General features: G+C 38.1%; 3 non-coding genes across 3 annotated transcripts; all 3 read left to right on the top strand.

The window, feature by feature from the left end:
• The first annotated feature begins 6164 nt into the window (after positions 1–6164).
• trnak-cuu (transfer RNA lysine (anticodon CUU)) lies at positions 6165–6237 on the top strand. The gene has a single exon. It is a non-coding gene; the product is annotated as a tRNA-Lys (tRNA).
• Positions 6238–6690: 453 nt separating this feature from the next.
• Positions 6691–6801, top strand: trnal-caa (transfer RNA leucine (anticodon CAA)). The gene is made up of 2 exons: positions 6691–6728; positions 6756–6801. It is a non-coding gene; the product is annotated as a tRNA-Leu (tRNA).
• Positions 6802–7059: 258 nt separating this feature from the next.
• On the top strand, positions 7060–7132 carry trnak-cuu (transfer RNA lysine (anticodon CUU)). The gene has a single exon. It is a non-coding gene; the product is annotated as a tRNA-Lys (tRNA).
• The last annotated feature ends 599 nt before the right edge of the window (positions 7133–7731 follow it).

Here is a 7731-nt window from a genome sequence, read left to right on the forward strand (position 1 = left end):
TTCTAAGCAGCACATCCACTTCATGGGTGAAGAATAAATAAAAGTTAATATGGATGACAATAGATGCAAACAATTAATTGAATCAATCAATCGATTTGGGGGCTAGACATGCTTGACATGCTTATCCTTTAGTATGTTGAGCATGTTATTTTAAGGCTATATTTGTTTACATTGTGGTTTGTGGCCATTGAAAACATGCTGAATTAGTTGTTAGCAGTTTCCGTTTGCATGACCATGGATATACACACAACCATCACTAAATTGTTAAAAGGTGATGAATCTCTGGCAAGCTCTGGATTTAGGAGCGTCCATCTTTTTTCTTTGATTTCTAAGTGGATTTATAGACAGTTATCCTTGGAAATTATGAGCTATACTGAATCTACTAATCTGTGTTCAGAGTTGACATGTATGAATTTTGACACAAATTATTGTGACTGACTTTCACCTTGCAGTAAATCCTTTAATTTTAATTCTTTGGTGTTTAGACAAAATGTGATATACTCAGAATCTTCCTGGTATTGAGCTCCACCCCTGTAGATTTAATTTGTTGTTGAAAAATGTTTATCAAGAGAGTTTTTTCTATTCCTCTGATCCACTTACCTCAAAGCAGCATTCATTTTTACAGACCCAGCTGACCACTCTCTACTCCCAAACCATCCTCATATCACACAGTCATTCTTTGCAAAGTAATATCCCAAATTAATGCAGAGGCTTTTTTCAGCATAACCTTTAGCTGCATTCAAGAGGTGACTTATTGACAGCAGAGAAGCAGATTATGCCGTAGAAGTGATTTGTTAAGTATTGAGTGTTTTGATACTTTTCTGTATCTGCTGTGAAACTTGTCACTATTGGAATCAGAGTAGGTGCTGTGAATCCAAACTTGACACAGTCACAGACACAGCTTCAAATCTACAGAGAGAGTGAAGAAGACAGACTTTGGTTGGAGTATTGTATGGATGTGCATGACGGGTGTTCCAGTTTATAAGTGGGGTCCTTTGTGTTCTTAATCAGTGGAGAGTTAGAAGTTACAAGCATCAATACACACTGTGAATGCTTCAGTTGTGAACAGTCCTCAACAGGCCCGCCAGTGGGGGTGGAGTGGACGGGGTGAAGGCACTGGGGAGGGAGTGAAACAGGACCTACATCACCTGGTTATTGATCTACAGGCAAATCAATAAAAGATCACAGTTTTGACTTTAATTCAGCTGTTGGGCCCAATAGTAACTTCAGTCTACTCCATTCTACAAGAAGAGAGGGGCTTTGCAATATTTACAAAAGTTATAGCTGATACCTTCTGTAAACTGCAGCAGTATCTAATATTAGGTATGTATGCACATTTTTCCCTTGAGTTTATGTGTTCCTTGCGTAAAGTGTGTGTGTGTGTGTGTGTGTGTGAGTGAGTGAGAGAGAGAGAGAGAGAGAGAGAGAGAGAGAGAGAGACTGAGAACAGAAAGAAAAAACTGACTCACTCATTTTAAATGTCACAGGGTTCACTGAGGTTAATGTCTTGTCACATTTTATATGATTTATTTATGAAATTAAGGCATTTCTGCCCTTAAGACCAATAAGTGGCTGTTGGAGTACTCGCCTGAAAATCATCACGTCCACACAAACTGCATGTTTCTTTTAAATGTCACAGGTGGCTCAGAGGTCACAGCGTTTTCACACAGTTCAGGGGACCCTCTGCTTAAATAGCAATTATAAATAGTATATGTATATGTCATATATCAAGAATAGCTATTGTTGAATGTTTGAAAAAGTATCTACAGTGATAAAGTGACAATAAACTTATATAAAGGATAATTACATCTTTCCAACTTTTGATAAACTGCATATTGGAACATAATTGTCACAAAGTTTTTAGTCTCTAGAGATTAAAGTCTGTGTAAAGCAGTAATAGTATGTGCTATTAACCACCCAGCTAAAATTGAATGGTTAAAAAATTCAGCTTCAAAATCATGAAAAAATAAGGAGGTCTCTCCGCTCTGAAACCTTGGGGGTGTGTCTGCTGAAACCACACCCACTCAAACACTGCAGCATAGGGACCGTTAGCTCCCTGTTAGCATCCTGTTAGCACCACGATCTGAAAAATGGATACTAGCTGCCATGGAGTTGTACAGACATTCATGTTTGAGCCACCAGAGACAGAGTCAAGTTTGGAGCCTGAGGACAATTTCAAAATAACCATTTGAAACAGTGAAGTGTTTAAAAAATGAATGATGAAATGAATTTAAGTCTTTATAAACCTGTACCAAGCATCAAAGCAAAACTATGACAGGCAAACTGTGGAAAGGAAGTTTGATACAAAAAGAACCAAACTGGCAGCTTTTCCCCTCACCTCAAACTGACAGAAACACAGTCACCTGTGAGGATTTTGTGCTAACCTAAGGGTTTCTGTCTCAGATCTGAGAAACTTGTGGAAAAAGTTTTGCAGTCAGCACTGGACTTCAGGTTCAGAGAGGTCAGGTAACCAAAAGAAAGCCAGACCAAATAGAACTTATACAACATCTTTCTGCTCTTCACAGACATAAAAAACCTAGTTTGAATGCCAGAGTCCATATTTGCATATGTTGCCAACAGTGGAAGTTTGATGGTGTCCACTTGTGTTTGCTGTGGGATACATGGGCTTTCCTGCTGGTACGATTGACGTCAGGCCTGTGGCAAACATGAACAACTCCTCCAGTGACACAGGTCTTTGTTCTGTACAACAAAGAGCTGAGAGCAGATTTTATCTTATGATCAGAACAGTATTTTACTTGTCTGCCGAAATGGCTGAGTTCCAAGTTTGCTCCCTGCTGGACTGAGATGTGGCATAAAGAGTTGTTTAAGTTCTGTGGCAGCCAGCCTCTTGTCCATATGACACAGCATTGGAGCTAGCACAGTGAATTGTTACAGGCAGTAAAACTACTCATACGTTGTTTTTTTTTTTCCAATTACAACATACCTTGCAACCCCTAGCTCATGATGGGAAAAGGGATGCAACATAAAACCAGATGTCAATCAACAAACACAAATAGGGTGAGGCAGAACTACAAAATGAAAGGACCAGTGGATGTTGTCTAAATCAAACAAATAAATATAATCAAAAAAGGACTCTGATAAGTAGAGTTAGATAGATAGATAGATAGATAGATAGATTGAACTTTATTGAGAGACCGCAACAATAGGTAAAAGTAAGAACTATCAATACTAAGAAAGTCTGAAATATATACAGGAGAATATATACAGGAAAATAATTTAAGTTGCAGTGCAGTGTTTTTTTCTAAAAATGGATGTGCAAAAACTGGCAGTGAAGTATATAGGAAATATGTACAATATTTCAACATGTGCTACTGTTAGTGAATTAAGTGAATAGATACTCCCAGTATTTTCAGAATGTGTGTACAGGTGGCAGTGTTCATTTGACACACACAGGTGAGTTAACACCAGTGTATTCTAAAGAAAAAAAAAAGAAAGAAAATGGAAATAAAAACGTCACTAATCAAATTTGTCAGTAAAAACAAACACACAAACAAGCAATGAAAACAACGGAGACAGCATTCCTGTATCTAGTGTATCTAGTGTATCTAACATCAGAGGGATTGACAGCACTGGACTGGGAGCCACCAATCAGGAAGCAGGAGTTTAGCAGAGGGAAGGCCACGCCTTCCCATTTGGAGCCAATTATGCACCAGGGACTGCACATCCCAATTAGCATACAGAAACTACAAGAAAATGGTTACACACACAGGACAGGGCCATAACAGTCATAACAACCTACATGATAATTAGGCACATTATTTCAGGTCATATACAGAGTGTCAGGATTATATTTTCTCTCTACAAGGCATTGTCATTTTCCAGGCCATGAGATAAGATTTCCATCCCACCTTAACACATCCATTGAAGACACTCTTAATTGACTTGGGTTTTGTCCAGTCGCAAACAAGAGGTGTGTCCTGCCCTTTCTGTAATGCAGCTTTTATGCCTCTGATGCAGGATGAGTCATCAAAAATACTGTAACAGTTAATGGAATAGGAATAGGAATAGAAAAGGCAGATTTCTTCACAGAAGTACACAAAACTGCTTTTACTGACTTAACATATATTTGACATTTAACAGGGTATAACTGCGCATGAACACAGTACACGTACATTTATTTTTGTCATTTCTGTCTTTATCTTGTAATTTATGTCTTTAAAACGTTTAAGGCTTTAAAGTTGACAACTTGTAAGCTTTTTTTTTTTTTTTTTTTTTTTTTTAAAGAGAATAGGTACCCTCTGTGCCCCTAAAATGACGTAAGAGTAAACACAGACATTGTGAGTTAAGCAACCCCTTTCACATTACATGTTGTCATGTGAATAATTTGTAATATATTATAAAGATATGTCTTGTTGCTGTTTGAACACAGGTTTGTGGAATTAAGCCATGACTGCAAGTGTGATGATAGTGGTTGCTGTATTTTTAGAATATACTAACTCATATTTATCAAACATCTTTTTATTTTGAAACATTTTAGGGGTGGCTGTTGCTCAGGGGGTAGGGTAGAGTGGGTTGTCTATTGATCACAGGGTTGGCGGTTTGATCCCTGGCTCCTCCTGTCTGTATGCCAAAGTCTCCTTGGGCAAGAGAACTGAACCCTAAGTTGGCTTGGTATCCCAAGTATCTGCCAATGAGTAAATGTAAATGTAACCATCTACTTTAATGTTGGGGAATTTGGGATTTTTTTTGATGTTGTACTTTACCCATTTTTCCATCTTCAAAGTAATGGGATCATAAAACGAAGGAAATTGGTATTCTTGTGATCAATCATCAGCAGTTTATTGAAGTTATTATTGATTTTATTTATTGAAGTTCACATTAAGCTTATTGTGTCACATAGGGAGCCATTATATGAAAATCATGACAGTATAAAGGAAAAAAGTCCATGTTGATCTGTTTTTTATTCAGAAATATGGAGGACAATAGAGTATGACATTCTAATGGTTAGGTTTGTTTTTCATCAGAGCTTTGTATGTAATACCCTGCAGGAAGCATTGACAATCAACAAGTCACCAGTAATGAATTGCAGGCTGTTGAATGTTGAGAGCTGTAGAATCAGACTGATGTTTGTCCTCTTTCATCTCTTTCTTCTATTTTTTTCTTCCTCTGTCTCTTACTGCTTATGAAATCTCTTTATTGTCTTGTTTTTTTCTTCTGCTGAATGGCTATGGGCCAGGTCTCCTTTGGAAGAGAACATGTATGATCACAGTGGGAGTATCCTGGTTAAACAAAGCCTTAGATAAAGCAATGAAATAATTTATACGCGTTAAAAGGTAGGTAGGGATGAAACATAAAAATACAAGCAATGAGTGACTAAGAGAGGGAGGATAAGGAGATATGTAGGATATGCGTATGTATGTGCACCTCCCACTTATTTCACAAGCAGGAATATTAAGTCAAGCATTAAAATGATAATGCCTCACTTTATTCCACTAGAGACTTCTTAATGACCCGCCTCTGTTTCTCTGTCTCTCTCTCTCTGCTTTAATCCCCTTTCTGCCTCCTCCCTTATTGGCCACTCATTCTCCCTCATTTATTTAGTTCTGATTAGAATGTGTTCACCGATCCTCCTCTACTCATTCTTACCTATTTCTCCTACTCACTACAACCTTTTCTCAGATCACTCTACTCTCTTTTTATCCCTCTTCTCTCCTTCCCTACTTCACCATTTTCCCTCCAGGTCTACAAGAGGTTGTTAAGCCCTCGAAAATTCTCTGCAACATATGAAACAATAACCTAACCAATCCATAATATTTATCCTTTTGAACGAGAGGGTTGATATGGCATCCCCTTGCTTAATTGTTCTCGACAGTACTGTTTTCTGGTTATTTGAACGAGGAAAACTCTTAAGTATACATGAACTGTAAAGCTAAAGACTGAGTACAGCCCATGTGAAAAAGCCAAGAAAATTAGTTGTACCAGCTTCAATAAAATCGGTATTTGAATTACACTAGACTTCACTGATTGTAGAGAGGCTTAAAATTGTGTTGCATCAATTGTTTTAGTCAGCTCTCCTTTTCTGTATGATATTTCTGTACATACCTCTCTTTAGAATTGTGGATAATCTCCTGGAGTTTCTTGATTAAAGTGTGCTATTTTTAAATGTGAGCTTGTTATCTTGTGAGTATACCTCTGTATCTGAGGCCCGGCTAGCTCAGTCGGTAGAGCATGAGACTCTTAATCTCAGGGTCGTGGGTTCGAGCCCCACGTTGGGCGATGATGCTTTTAAAAGGAAGGATAAGCACAAGGATGGAAATCAAGCGTATGACCCCTGAGCAGAGAATACATCATAAAACAGGAGACTGTAACTGACCATTTCCTCCAGTTTGGCAGTGAGCCTGGCAGTTTGTCTTGATGACATAGCTGAACCATAGCTGAAAGACTGCAGCTGATGGGGCCTCCTCCAAAGCACAATATTGACATATGTGATCACATGAAGTAGGAGTTATGCTGTGTAGCTCAGCTTGCTTGGTTGGTAGAGTAGGAGGTCAATGAAGAGAGCAGCATAAGAAGGTTTTTATTCACTCCATAGACAGTATTATCAGTTGCTGACATGTGCTTAACAAAAGTGCCATTTTCTATTTTTCATTAATTGTAATGAGACAGCTTGATCAGATCCTCTAGCTTTTGCACAGTCCAGACTGAATTTGTGCGCTCATGTTTTCAACTGTCAGGATGGCCGAGTGGTCTAAGGCGCCAGACTCAAGGAGTCATTCCTTCCTCAGCAAAGGGACTTCTGGTCTCCAGTTGGAGGCGTGGGTTCAAATCCCACTCCTGACAACACTTTTACTTTCAAGTATTATTCCTGTAATATTGTATGTTAAAAAAAAATGAGTATGTACACACATTATCCTGTAGGACTTAATTAACTATACAGCTAAATGAAGATGCTATGCTACATTGAGTCAGATGCACTGTTAAGTTTTTTTAGACTGATGATTAATAAGCAAACTGATTAAAACATAGTATTCATAGTGATGAATATGTCTTGTGAGCAGCCTTTTTTGTTTTGATGGATTTAATGGATCTTTGGATCTGGCCTGGCTAGCTCAGTTGGTAGAGCGCGAGGCTCTTAATCTCAGGGTTGTGGGTTTGAGCCCCACGTTGGGCAATACAGCTTCTGGATGACATGGGCAAAGGTTAATGGTTAGAAATCTTCAACAGACAACTCTGTTTACATTGCCCATGAGTGTAAACTCCCCTAATCATTTCAGAACTGTCAGAAAGAACGTATTTAAGTGTAATAACTGCAATGTTATACTGCTTTCAATGGTGACAATGATGGATTGATAAATACACAGGCTGGCTGTAATTTTTTTTTTTTTTTAGAATTTAATTTCATTACTGTAGGGAAGCTGTAAGTTAACTAGTTTCTTAATCCCTAAAGAAAGCCTGTTTTCTATGAAATGTAACTAATGGGAGATGACTCTTGGAGGCTGTTTAACTTTGTACATGTGAGAAAAGCAATGGTGTGTAACTGAATGTGTTCACTGCTGTTGAGCTTGGATGTTGAGGAGTAGACACTATTGGACCTGCAATCAACTACAAGAAGGTTATATGTGCAGAAGGCTTAACTCCTTTGTATGTTTGTAGTCTGCATGCTAGTAAGCATAGCTGTAAACACATTCATTATTTGAAATATAATAAGTGCATTCATCACTTCTGTTAGAGCTCAGAGACAAACACAATGCATTTTGGTGAGTAACAATG

The sequence above is a fragment of the Lates calcarifer genome, linkage group LG19 (genome assembly GCF_001640805.2).
Source record: "Lates calcarifer isolate ASB-BC8 linkage group LG19, TLL_Latcal_v3, whole genome shotgun sequence".
In the NCBI taxonomy this organism is placed as follows: domain Eukaryota; kingdom Metazoa; phylum Chordata; class Actinopteri; family Centropomidae; genus Lates; species Lates calcarifer.